The sequence below is a fragment of the Sinohyriopsis cumingii genome, chromosome 15 (genome assembly GCF_028554795.1).
Source record: "Sinohyriopsis cumingii isolate HCF-2022 chromosome 15, ASM2855479v2, whole genome shotgun sequence".
In the NCBI taxonomy this organism is placed as follows: domain Eukaryota; kingdom Metazoa; phylum Mollusca; class Bivalvia; order Unionida; family Unionidae; genus Sinohyriopsis; species Sinohyriopsis cumingii.
In genome coordinates this window covers 78622689-78636972 of record NC_142975.1, presented here as the reverse complement: position 1 = coordinate 78636972, position 14284 = coordinate 78622689, and the positions used below count along the sequence as shown (strand labels likewise).

The following is a 14284-nucleotide window of genomic DNA, read 5'->3' as shown; positions in this document are numbered from 1 at the left end:
ACCAGTTGCAATAAAGTTTACTAAACAAGAGAAAATATGACTTTACTATAATATCTAAAATGTAAAATCTGCAAACAGAATACTTGCTTGACTTTACACTTCAACTATATCATAATATTTATTTGAAATGAATTTATACAAATGGCATTAAATTGGGTTTCAGGCTGGTAATGACAGTGGTAGTAGTGAATAGGGACGGTCTAGGGACTAGGGAACTTCCATGTTAAAAAGGGTATATCCACTCTGGGGACTATGTAATTTAACATGGGAGAAAAAAAAATATCCATTCTAGGGACAAAGGGAATTTAACATGGGAGAAAGAAAAAAAACTATTCACTCTAGGGACAAGGGAAATTGAATATGGGGAATAAATCGTGGGACTGTCTTGGGACTAGGGGAAATGGAACAGGGTCGGGACCCTATTTTAATAAGGTCCCGACCTGATGGGTCTATGAAAATGGAACAGGCGAAAATTGAAACAGGGAGGGGTCTCTATTTTTTTATTATTTTTTTAAACAAAAAAATAAAAAAAGGGGTAGGCAATTGAAAGTCAAGATCTTTTCGAGAGATAGGAATGGCCCTGAAAAGGGCCTTTGGTTTTATGTTAATATACCCTTAACATAAAGGGCATCTGTGACATCTTCTTCTTGACCTTAGGCTGCGCCTGACTGCAGGACCATAGATTAAGACTCTTTTGAGGCATCCTTGATGCTCCACATAAGATTCTTCGCATCCACAGGCTGGTGTCTGTCCTGTGGATAACTGTCCAGTTGGATCAGACATACATTGATATGTCCGTCCGGAACATCATCGAAGACACAAGCGTTGAAGATTGTACGTCGGTCCACATGTTGGGGTGCTGAGTAACAGGTGAAGGAATGCAGTGAACTGTACTTATTTATAGGGGGAGGAAGGATTGAAACGGATTGAGTTTGTTGACCAATCCAAACACGCGTTACAAAATTCAGTCAGCCCACGTCCAATCCGCAGTCTGTGACGTCACATAGTCTATATAGATTCGCTAGCGCCTGTGCGCAGTCAATCTAAGCGACAGTTTTTCAACATGACGGAAACTCAGAAAACGATCAGTTTGGGTGCACTGATGGTGGAGACTACCCAAGGGAACCCAGACTTACTTTCAGAAGAGGTGAATTGGGATTTTGTGGATTTTTTTACCTTGCAAGAATTTGTTCCTGAACCTTCGTCACCTTCTCCTTCATTACCGCACATGGAAAGTTTTAGACAGAGACAGAAAGAAGAATTGGAGAAATTTATACAACAGCAAAAGGAAGCGGAACAAGCTTTTCTCCTACAGCAACAGCAGCAAGAAGAAGAGGTAAGAAAAAAACAACAACAAGAAGACGCAGCAGCAAAGAAACAAGGGTGTCAAAATCAAACGGTCACGGTACTGTTAGACATTTTAGCGGAGTTAAGAAGTCTGAAACAAATGTATCAGACTTCTTTATTACGGCCGAAGAGAATACGACCTTCCCAAGCTAAACACTCCAACCCTGTAACTACGCCTACTGCACCACCCTTAGTGATTTCAACGAAATCATCATCAACAGTACGCAGTCCAGAAGTAGGCCTTGGCCATGGCAAAGGCTTAAGACAGTTAAAGTTGATTGTTTAAACTCACCCCTTACACCACAAAAGGCCCTTTTCAGGGCCATCCACGTCTCTCGAAAAGAGATAGACTTTCAATTGCCAATAACTAAAAAAAACCATTTTACCTAATAGTACCTGTCTGTGTATGAGTGTGCGTGAGTGTAGGTTCTTATTTTAAAATCAAAACCCAAAGACACTTACCTTTTATAATTAATTTATTCTTTTATAAATATTTACAATTCACAATTCACAACAGAGCACTTTAAAAAGTTCATAGACTTATTCTGTCTCATTGTTCACTCTCTGTTTTTTTTAATTTCTTCACCGTCATAGTCTTTTCCTCCTCTTCCTCCTCACTTTCTTCCCTTCTTTTCTTCTCCTGTTTCTTTTTCTTCACCTGTCTGTTTTCTTCCTCTTCTTCTTCCTCTTCCTCTGAAGAATCCCTCTCTTCTTCTGACTCCTCTTGTTTCTTTTTTGGGCAGTCTGGTGACCAATGTCCTTTTTCTTGACAATAATAACAGGTATCTTGACTTTTGTCTCTTCTAACCCTTTTTTTTTCTTTTTTGACGGTCTGGACACTCTGAAGACCAGTGCCCTTTCTTCTGACAGATATAACAAGTATCTTGACTTTTATCTGGAAAGGAAGGAGAGTAGTCCCTCGGCTGGTCTGAAGAGAATTTTCTAATGACCCCTCGCAAAGCTCTGATGAAACGTTCGATCTTGGTAGTCTCTTCCATCGTTGTGCTCAGTTTGAGAGTGAAATGAATAGTGAAAGGACAAGACACATACCCTTTATATACGCTGGTCTGCTATGACTATAAATTAATCCATGGTGTTTAAACTTTAGTCATTTGACTTTTTGCTATCGAGATGAAATGATCCAATTCATTTGAGAAGAAAGAAGAAGAAAGTAAGAGGCAGAAACGTGATCTGTCGCCTCGTACTAGGGCTGAAGTCTTGGCACAAATTCATGCCAGTGATTTTGAAGAGGACATGAGTGAACCAGAATCCAAACCCTCTAAACAAAGTTTACCACCCTTAGTCAACCCTGAAAAGTACTATGACATTCGAGAGACGGAAAAGCGTCCCTCTAGAAAATTTAGAACTACGGCTTACAAATACACAGTGAAGTTTAAAGATTTCAAGTCTGAAGTACTGTTAGAGAAAGCAGAAGGGTTCATCACCGACATGTGGGATTCTTTGCTCACCACACTCAAGCGACAATGTCAACCCAAAGAAGATGATCGCTTGAGACTTTCCATACAACATGACGGCTTGAAATCCCCTGTTTGGATCGAGTTTAGCAGCCCTGCAGAATTGACCACTTCCAAAGTCATGGACAAGATTCAACACGTGCAACAATCTAATGACCAGTTTGGCATCATCGATGGAAAAGCCACACTGGACATGACCCACGTCTCTCCTCCTCAAGGGACCGGACAATGCAGAAAGACCTTATTGGTCAACAACCTTCGCATTACCAAAACAAGTCTTGTCCAAATTAACAATTTTCAAGACCACATGTGTTTAGCCCGAGCCATCGTGGTGGGATGAACCTATGCCGACAAGAACGACACGGTAGAATGGAAAAGAGCCTGGGAGAACATTCGAAAATCGAACCGAGCCAAACAACGAAATGAAGCAGAACTTCTGTTACAACAAGCATGCCTGTCCAAAGACACATCCTGTGGCATTCCTGAGATGCAAAAATTGCAAGATGCCCTAGCTCCACGATACACCTTGAAAGTGCACCCTAAGAAGTGCGCAGGTCTCTGTTGTTTCAAGGGAAAGACTTTAAGGATGGAAAATACATTCACCTCTATCATCACGATGACCATTTCGATACCATTACCACTATCACTGGATTCCTGGGATACAAATATTACTGTGAGAAATGTGACTTATGATGGTTATAATAATCGAGAGCAACACAAACATTGTGGATCGAAATGCTCAGGATGTTTGGCCTCTCAACCCTGTCTGAGCGAAGGGCAAGAACCAGTGCATTGTCCTGCTTGTCTGCGCACATTTGTCAGCCCTGCCTGTTACCAACAACATCTGAAGATGCAAAGTTCACAGAAGAAATGTGCTTGTCAACTCCTGAGATTGTGCCCAATGTGTGGACAAGGTCTATGTATCAACAGTACCAAGGCACACGTATGTTCAGGAAAGAAAAAATGTCACATTTGTCACTGCATCGTGGACTTGGAACACCAATGCTACATGCAAAAATACCAATCCCAACCAGAGAAAGAGGATGGTCACAAGAAGAAGAAAGGCAATTTCATCTTTTTCGATTTCGAATGCATGCAAGAGACCGGTATTCACATTCCTAATTTCTGCGTGGCTCATCGAGTGTGCGAGAAGTGATTCAAGAACCTATCTTGAGTTATTGCCCTCACTGCAGTAAGATTCCTGGAGGGCGTGAAAAAATCTTTCAAGGACCGAACACACTAGCCGATTTCACACAATGGGTCTTAGACCCCATCGACAAGACGTGGAGCCAAGAGGACATCGAACATTATTATGGAGATTGTCATCACCATGCCACGGTGATGGCTCACAATTTCTCCGGATACGATGGACAGTTTCTTTTGAGATGTTATACGGAACGTGGCATCGAGCGTCCTAAAATCACTTTGAACGGAGCCAAAATCATTTTCATGCAAGTGGGACAAGTGCAGTTTAAAGATTCGATGAGCTACTTAGCCATGCCTTTGAGTCGAATGCCTAAAATGTTTGGAATGACAGAAATGGCTAAAGGGTACTTTCCACACTTTTTCAATACAGAAGCCAATCAACACGCCGTTCTACCCCATTTGCCTCAGGCTCACTATTACGACCCTGACAACATGCGTACCGAACGAGAAACTTTCTACGCTTGGTACCAGGCTCACGCCTCCGACCCTTTCGACTTTCAGGAAGAAATGCTAAAGTATCGTCGTTCCGACATGGACATTTTATGGCGATGCTGTGGAAAATTTCGAGAACTGTTCATGGAACACGGAGGGGTTGATCATTTAAAAGAGGCTTGCACCATTGCCAAAGCGTATTCCTTAGTCTACCGACAACGATTCATGCTTGAAAACACTGTGGCTGTCATCAGTCCTCAAACGACCAACTATGTCAAACGTCAATACTCGGTCAAAGCCCCATGCTGGTTGCATTACTTGTGCGACAAGGAAGACAAATGGATTCAGCATGCCCGCAACGGACAGGGCGAAAAGATCATCGGAATGCATTCGGTCGATGGCTGGGACTTAGAAAACCCCAAGATCATGTACGAGTTTAACGGTTGCTTATTTCACGGATGTCCCGTCTGTTACCCTGACCGCGGCACTAAAAATCAGTTCTTACAACGAACCATGGAAGACTTGTACCAGGCCATTTGTCATCCACGCCTAAAGTTAGAACAGGAAGGATACCAAGTGGTGGAAATGTGGGAACACAAATACAATCACCGTTTGAACACCGATCCCGAGTTTAAACGCCTCATGGAAAGTTACCAGTTCATGGACCCCCTGAACCCAAGTGATAGTTTGTACGGAGGAAGGACCAATGCCACCTGTTTGCTGTACCAAGCTGACGAAGAGAAAGGAGAAGAAATCAAATACTTGGACGTGTGTTCACTGTATCCCTACGTGTGCAAATATTGTTGCTTTCCTGCAGGGCACCCACAATTGTTCACCGAACACATCGACCTAAAAAACATTCGACAATACGAAGGCTTGATCAAGTGCAAAGTTTTGCCTCCCACGAACCTATACCATCCCGTCTTACCTCGCCATTGCCAAGGCAAACTTATGTTTCCTTTGTGCCGTACTTGTGCTGAAATTTGCAACCAAGATCAACCTTGTCATCACACCCAGGAAGAACGGGCCTTGACGGGGACATGGGTCAGCGTAGAATTGTTCAAAGCTCTGAACATGGGATACCAACTGTTAGAAGTGTACGAAATTTGCCACTTTCCCAAGACACAATAATTCCACAAGGGTGACCCCGCGCAGAAAGGCATTTTCGCAGACTACGTGGATGCCTTTTTGAAACTGAGCAAGAAGCCAGTGGCTATCTGTCCTGGTGTCACACTCCCGAAGACCAAAAGACATTCAGAGAGAAATTCTGGGCACAAGAAGGCATTACTTTAGATCACATTGAGAAAAACGAAGGCAGGCGATCATTTGCCAAAGTGATGTTAAATTGCTTGTGGGGTAAAATGGCACAATGACCGTGTTTACCCAAGACGGAGTATTTGACCGAACCTTCCCGCTACTTTCAGATGATTCACGACAAAGCCAAATTCATGAAACACGTGGATGTCGTTCGTGAGGATTTGATCTTGGTGAATTACGAAGAAGATCTGAACTTTGTAGAAGATGACCCCTTTGGAAATGTCATCATTGCAGCTTACATGACAGCTCATGCTCGCTTAAAATTGTACGAAGCTTTAGAACTGTTAGGGGAACGTGTGTTGTACTTTGACATGGACAGTTGCATTTATTTCGATCACCCGAGTCAACAGCACCCTGGCATCGAAGGAGACCGTTTAGGAGCCTGGACAGACAAGCACCCCAATGACAAGATTCTAAGTTTCGTCAGTGGCGGTCCCAAAAATTACGGCTACGAATACTGGGACAAACAAGGAGAAGTGCACACGAAGTGTAAAGTGAAAGGACTTACTCTGAATTATCGTACCAGTCGAGTGGTCAACTTTGGCGTATTGAAAGAAGCCTTGCAGTCTAGAGAAAGTGACCACCTATCAACCCAACAAAATTGTACGTTTACCCACACACCACATCGTCAGTCGACCCTTGGAAAAAGTCTATCAAATCGTATAGCAGAAGCGAGTGCGGCTTCCCACCCACTTTACTTTGCCGTATGGACATGTCGGTATAAAACATTGGTTGTAAGAGGATAGCCACCCACCAGAAGGATGACTTCGCCACAGCAAGAATCGAGTGAGAAATCCATTGAGAACTCCAAGTTCAAACCCTACCATTTTCCAGTCTTCTTACCTAACTATTGTGATTGTGCCCGTCGATTGGACACGTTTCAAAAATGGCCTACGGATAGGGAAGGATTACCTTCTTCGTATGTTTTAGCTAGAACAGGATTTGTCTACTTCGGACCTGAGTCAGGATTGGGATACGAAGTACAGTGTTTCGCTTGCGGACTGAAGTTACGAATGGATCTATGTATCTACAAAGATTCAGCTATTCTGGAACATACTCGATGGTCTCCGCACTGCCCTTACCTTTCAATGGCCTTTACACCCATTAAACTACGGTACAATTATGACGGTACCTTAGAGACGGTACCTTCCAAAACTAGACGTAAACACATTGCATCCTATTTCATTGTTGTTTCTTTTCCACATAATAGCTTATTTTTTATAAAATGTTAAACTTTACTAATCTTTTTTCAAGATCACTTTAGTTTGCAAAAATATATCTTGTCATTTATTGGCATTCTACATTGAATTTTGTAAACTAGCTATAAACCTGACCTAATTACTCAACTTAACTGCTGACAGAAACAGTCTACAGTAAATGTATTTCATTTCTATAGCTCGATGGATAAACATTACATCTTTTAAAGCTGTGCACAGAATAGGCCGACATATCACGAGTCAGGAAAACATGGGAGTGGTATCCCCTGTGTCCAAAATTAATATCATTTTGAATAGAATATTCTAGTGACAATTGCCTCTTTTCAAATGGTAAGCATTGCTTTTTTTTATTTTCGTCAATCTGTCAAATTCAGTGTGCATTTTGCTTTAATATTTGAGATGGAAACCTTAGGTGCATAGAAATGTCAGACAGCATTGTACATCATGGATGGTGTCCAACATACTTTTATGATCATAAAACAAAATCCCATTTTTTAGTTATGGCCACTGATTTAAAAAATATTCATCCAAGCTAAATATAATAATAATAATAATGAGGACTTTGTATAGCGCCTAATCTTTAGAAGCTCTAAGCGCTTTGCAACATTAGACAACATAAAAACATACACAATGATATGATTACAAAAACAAACACCATGAAATTAGAAAACATAAAAAACATGCTGAGAATATTTAAGGTAGTTAACATTATTAAGTCATTAAGTTTGTTTTTGTAGTCAGAATAAGTAGTTTTGAGAGCACTCTTGAATGGGATCACTGCGTCTTTGTGTCTAAGTTCAGTGGGCAATTCATTCCATGTTGCTGGGCCCTGGTATGCAAAAGAATGCTGTCCATGTGACTTTGTTTTCATAGTGAGAATAATGAGTATATGATTGTCGGAAGAGGAGTGTAAGTATCTTGCTTGTGTGTACACATAGGTGAGGTCGGATAGGTATGTTGGACTAGAGTCTGTCAGTGAAACGTAGCACAGAGAACTAATGTTGTGTTTGATTCTGGATCGAATGGATAGCCAGTGTTGGGTACAGAGCAGCGGGGAGGTGTGCTCTGATTGTGGTACTCTAAGTATGATCCAAGCAGCTATGTTTTGAACTTTTTGAAGTCTCTGCAGTAGATATTAAGATGAACCAGACAGAATTGAGTTACCATAGTCCAGTCTTGAAAGCAGTAATGAACACACAAGTGTTTTAGTGGCATCAACTGAAAGATATCTGAGAATGGAGCTGATGCGTCTCAGCTCAAGATATGCAGCCTTGCATATGTTCATGACATGTTGGTGCAATGTGAGAGTACTGTCCAGAGTAACACCTAGGTTTTGTACTGATTGTGTGAATTTAATGTTGGTGTTGCTGATATTTATTGTGTGAGGTAAAGGATGTGAATGAGAAAGTCTTTGTGTTGTGATCAGAATGGCCTCAGTTTTATCATCATTCATCTGCAGCTTGTTACAAGTCATCCATGATTTCACATCAGAAATGTACATCTCTACACCTTGGATGGTAGCATCAACTTCAGTTGGGTGGCTAGATTTGTATATTTGGGTGTCATCAGTGTACAATTGGTGAGACACTGGATGATGATCTATGACACTTGAGAGCAGCTGAGTGTATAGAGTGTAGAGAACAGGTCCAAGAACAGACCCCTGTGCAACACCACAACATAGATCAACTGGGCTGGAGTGTAATCTATTTGCAGACATAATTTGTGTCCTGTGGCAAGGGCGATATGCAGATTGTACATTGCTAAAAAGACTGTTTGAATTCAGACAAGATGCAAGCTGGGATTGAACAACCTTTTGTAAGATTTTTTATATGAATTGGAGATTAGAAACCGGGCAGTAGTTCTTTAAATCCTTATGGTGTAGTGTTAGTTTCTTCAGCAGAGGTTTTACAATGGGAGTTTTGAAAAATGATGGAAATTATGCTGATGAGAGAGAGGTATTAATAACAGTTAGTGAAGGCAATACTGGATCTAAGCACTCAAGCAGCAGTAATGTTGGAATTGGATCAAGTTCACATGACTTTGGTGCACTCTAGGATGATTATTTAAAGATGAAAATCTCAAGTGGAAACCTTTCTGGTCAGCCATCTCATCCAAAACCTCCTGAAATGGAGAGTATTTTGCAGACTCCAAGATTTCCTCTTATCCTGCTGGTATGTTCTATTTAGTTTATCTGGTCTCTTTTTATTTTTTATCAATTGCTTTTATACCATGCCACAATTGGAAATTCTTTATCAAAAGTATGTATAAATTTCATCATTTTTCTGTCTGTTTAATAAGATGTGTTTAAGAGTACTTACTTACTCATGATGCTGTATATATGAGATTAGATGTTTTGTTAAAAAAGAATGCATTTTGTGATATATTGTATCACTGCTTTATATACAGTGGTCATTGCAACCAGTATGCATTTTGTTTACATGCCAAAAAATCCAGTCTGATTTCTTTGTTTCTTTTTTACTGCAATTAAGGAGTAGTGATAATCTTTATACTCTTAGCTGCATCCAGAAGGACAACACCATCACCATCCCCATCCACTCTGGAGTGGAGAATATAAAGATTTCTCTCTGCCAGTTCCTCTGCAAGTAGTAAGTATTGAGGATGGAAAAAAAATGTACATTATAGAATAATGAAACAAATACTACAGGTGTTGACTTTTATATAATCTCTTATTTCATTTACAGCTCTCTAAATACGAGTAGGTCAATTATACACTGTATTTATGAATTTAATTCTCATCTAAGGTAGTAGAACTGTTTTATGTTTGACAAAATGTTGGGTAATTTGTGGCCATACACTAAAAACACATTTTGTAGCATTTAAAAATGCTTATGTTCAATGCACGTAAAACTCATTGGTTTGTTGTCACTTCAGTTGATATTAGTCTTGTCATCTTGTAGACATTTTGAATGTTAGTGTTCAATGCTAAGGTCGTATACATTGATTCAACATCAAAATTTGTTTGCAAAATGGAAGATTATGACATGAAAGCACAAGCTCTTGTAGCTTAGATACAGTTATTTCAGAATATTGTGAGATGTTAATTAATTAAATTATAGGTCATAAAACATACTGTTCAAGACTTATTTGTGCAAATAAACAATGAATTGTTTTTCATTGATGTGTCGACTGTTCATCATTCCATTGGTTTTTTTATTTTTCTTTCTGATGTATACCATTGTCTTGTGTAAGTCAGACGCCTAAACCATCTACATTGAATGCAGACTTTACAGACACCAGCAGTGAAACAACATATCCAGGGAATAAAAAAATAAAGGATTATAGGGAAAAGTTTTCATATAAACTGTACAAAAACCATGTATTTCATTTCATAAATATATTTCATTGTTAAACCCATGTTCACTGTACAGATCTTTCTAAGGAGTTGATAATAATGATCTTGATCTTTCAAAACTAATTTCATCACAAATCTGTTACAGATTTCCAGTTCAATGTACTTATGAAACTGGACACAAATATTGAGAATTTGTTGGAGCAGCTGGCCCTCCAAGTTCATATACAAGGCCCAGACACAGAATATAGAGAAGAAATTCTTGCAATGCCATGTGATTCAGTGGAGGAACTAGAGGGCCTTTGCCAGAGGTTGGAGGAGAATCCCAAACTCTCCAAGAAGATGGTAAATTGGGGCTTTATTTTCTATTTAAAAAAACTGTTATAACCTTTATTTGCTGTTGTGAACCTCAATATGCATTATGCAAGTTCTGCAGTGCCTGTATAATTATTTTTGGGGGTGGGGTGAACATGTAGTGGTCGGCTGTTTTGTCTTACGGATGTAGGCCAAAACATGTTTAGAGATGAACATGTAACAGGTATTTTACTACATATACACTATTACATATTATGTGGCTACTTTAATTCAATCCTTGAGTGAATGTCATTTATGAAGTTAATAGATTCACGGTGGTTAATTTGGTTTATAATTGCTATTAGTACATTGTGTTGCATAGTTAATGTTATCAAATTTTTTTCAAGTTAGAGAAATTAAATTTGCTTGCAAAACCATGGCAAAAAATAACTATATACAAGCATATTTTGTCACATCGATCATGAAATACTACTACTAATAATAATATCAAAATCAAAAAATAGTAATATTATTATTATTATTATTTTCAGATATGCTACTTGAGCTCCCTTGGCAGGTTTACAATTGGGGATAGTGTCTGCAGGATGATGAAAAAGCTTAAAACAAAAAGACTGGCCAGAGTATAGTCCAAAGGGACGTAAAGGGAAAAAAGCATTTCAAGAGCTTGTGATATGTCAGGTTTTGATAAGTAAAGATGGCTTGATTTAAATTGTGTTTTTCATGTGACTTGCCAGAGATTTTTAAATGAATTGATAAAGTAACTTGAGACACATTTCAAAGTACATGTTTTAAAAATATTCCATTGATTATTGCTGGCATTTAGAAAAATGCAATGCATCCTTTGTTGTGAAACTTATTTTAAAACATGGTATTACTCATGCAGAAGCCTGCTTGAAAACTAATGGCAAAGCAAAGGCAAATGGAATGGAAGAGACCATATCAGAGACCCTCAAATATGCACCCAACCAACGCAGAATGATAAAAAACAAGGTAATCCAAATGACTCTTATTTCATCAATATTGGATTCAGTTTTGTCTTTTAAAGCATAGTATTTGCAAAGCGGATGCATTTCTAAACTGATAACAAAATCAGCTTATCCTATTGCCCAGGACTATCAGAGCTAGAGTCCAGCTAACTACAATATGCATATATCTTGTCTGATCGGACAAGTGCCTCCATTTGGAATTTTTATTCACATGAAATATTTGGATGAAATAAATTCATCTTTGTGCAAATTGATTGCACCATCCACTTGCCAGAAATGACAAGTAAGTGCAAAGTTATCTTGTATCATGGCTTAACGATAGTAAGGGAAGCACAAGTGCAGTGAAGAAAATTTCATACATTTTTATAATGCTGATTAACATGACTTCTGCATATGTAACTAGTGCTGAGATGATATGACTTTATTTAAGCATTACAATTTTGTTTTAATTTGCAGATGCCTGAGCAGAAGAAGTAATAGATAAACTTTACAGTGGAGTTGGAGACTGATTCTGATTCATAATCTTAATTAAATCTAGAAAATAAACATTAAAGTCATATTAAAATATCTGTTGTATTGTTTCCTTCTTTCATTTTTCTCTTAAAAACAAATGTCTGAACCTTTAGTCTGTAAATTCAGTGGATTCCTTATCAGCCCATCTACTTTTACTTTACACCATGCTATTTTAAAAAAAAAATGAATTATCCCCATTGGGGTAGGTCCCCCCAACCCCCCACCCTACTTTGTCAACTTACCTGCCACATTTAAATCTAATGGAAGGCCCTGCTGTAAAGCCTGTTAGTAAAACTACCCAACAAGAGGATTTCATACATTTGCAACTCCTAGATGGATGGTAATGTTTTCATTTTTGTAATGTAGATTTGGACATTCTTGCCACCAGTATGGAATATGTGTTTCAGAAACACAAGCAGCTTTCATCAGATTTGCATATAGGTTTTATATGTTGTGAGTATGTTGTAGGAAGTTTTTTTAAATAACATCATATGAGATGATGCCAGTGGAAATGGCAGAAAAGTGTCTGTATTGTTCACCAACTACACCTTGTTCTTACAAAATGTGGCTGTTACACATTCCCATGATGATGTCACTGACAGCCATCAGTGAGGAATGCCCCAACAAGCATAATACAAATTGCTTCCATTGTAATTGTTACAATTCCATTCTGACCACTCCGGTGTCCTAGTGGTTAGAGCGTCCGCCTCAGAAGCGGGAGGTCATGGGTTCAAACCCCATCCAAGTCATACCAAAGACTTACAAAAATGGTATTAACAGCTACCTCGCTAGACGCTCAGCATTAAGAGGTTAGTGTTAGGACTGATCGGCCTGGTGTCAGGATAATGTGACTGGGTGCAACATCATACTACATGTTTGCAGCATGATGCCCCAGTGCTATACATCACTATAAACTGCCACACTGCAGACATCGTAGCAATATGACTGAAAAATTATTCAAGCTACCTTAAAAATCCAATCACACACACACAATTCCATTCTACGATCCAGAACCAACACTAATTCCGTACTACAGTTCTTGCATTTCAATCCAATTTTGCTTTTGAAATGTAGTGCCACTCAATTCATAATGAACCCATTCATTTCAAACACTCGCAAATACTTATTATTCATGTCTACAACTGAAAAATATCTATATAAAAAAACGTGTAACTGTGTTTTATGCAAGGGCATGGAGATGCACAAAAACTTGCACCTGAAGCTTGAATAAAACCCCGACTGTGGATAAGACTTTACCCATCGATTACCCCAGCTTGGGGATAAATTCCGACCGTGGCGATTTATTATATATCCTATGACTGCTCCAGCTTGAGGGCAAAATCCAAGCACATCCCTAAAAAGATAACAAGTATAGCGGCTCTTTACCTTCTGTAAATGCCACTTGAGCTTCCTGATGCTGTTGTATCTGCCATTTGACAGAATCACGAATGTGGATATATTTCTTAATTGCCTCTAGTTGTTGAGCTAGTTTAGCTGTATGAAATTCCTTTGTGCAGACTCACTCATTATTAATATTACAACAGTGATTTAATTACACATCACCTGTCAGCACACCAATGATAAGTCAGTTATTTTATAACACACCAACAAGCTTGCCCCTTGCACCCCCCCCCCTTTTTTTTATTAGGGCACCTGTGGACATGAATCTGCAAGGCTCAAATTGTCATTTTTAATATAAGATCTCAACATTTTTAAGGCCTTAATTTTAAAGACATCCTTAAAACTCTCAAAAGGTTATCAACTGGATCACCAGCCTTCGTTTAGAGTAACAGCAAGTATATATATATATTTAGGTCTAAGGAAACACAATAAAAATGTTTGATTTAACAATGACATATTTGCCTCAGGTCTGTGATCCTGAAGTGAATATTAACTGTCCATTTATTTTCTTGGCTTTTCTTTACTAGGAAATTGATTATAGAGATTTCTGCAATGGTGAAGGCAATGTAAAAATTGGTTACTATAACATACTTTTTACGCCATGTTTGAAAAAATAAATCCAATGGAAAGGTTATAGTCTGAAAATCTTCATTAAATTAAGTTAATATAGGGGAAAAAACTTTAAGAGTTCATAAATATTTTTCAGTGCTGAATAAAGATATAACATAACACTTTCTGCTGTGATTTTAATAGTTTCTGAGAGCA

General features: G+C 38.8%; 1 long non-coding RNA gene across 2 annotated transcripts; it reads left to right on the top strand.

Annotated features, from left to right (window-relative positions):
* Window positions 1–6178: 6178 nt before the first annotated feature.
* LOC149782136 (uncharacterized) lies at window positions 6179–13201 on the top strand. Of its 2 annotated transcripts, XR_016414245.1 has the most exons (6): window positions 6179–9165; window positions 9511–9600; window positions 10453–10649; window positions 11150–11307; window positions 11503–11609; window positions 12062–13201. It is a non-coding gene; the product is annotated as an uncharacterized LOC149782136 (long non-coding RNA). The 2 variants fall into 2 exon arrangements; XR_016414246.1 differs by lacking the exon at window positions 9511–9600.
* Window positions 13202–14284: the final 1083 nt, after the last annotated feature.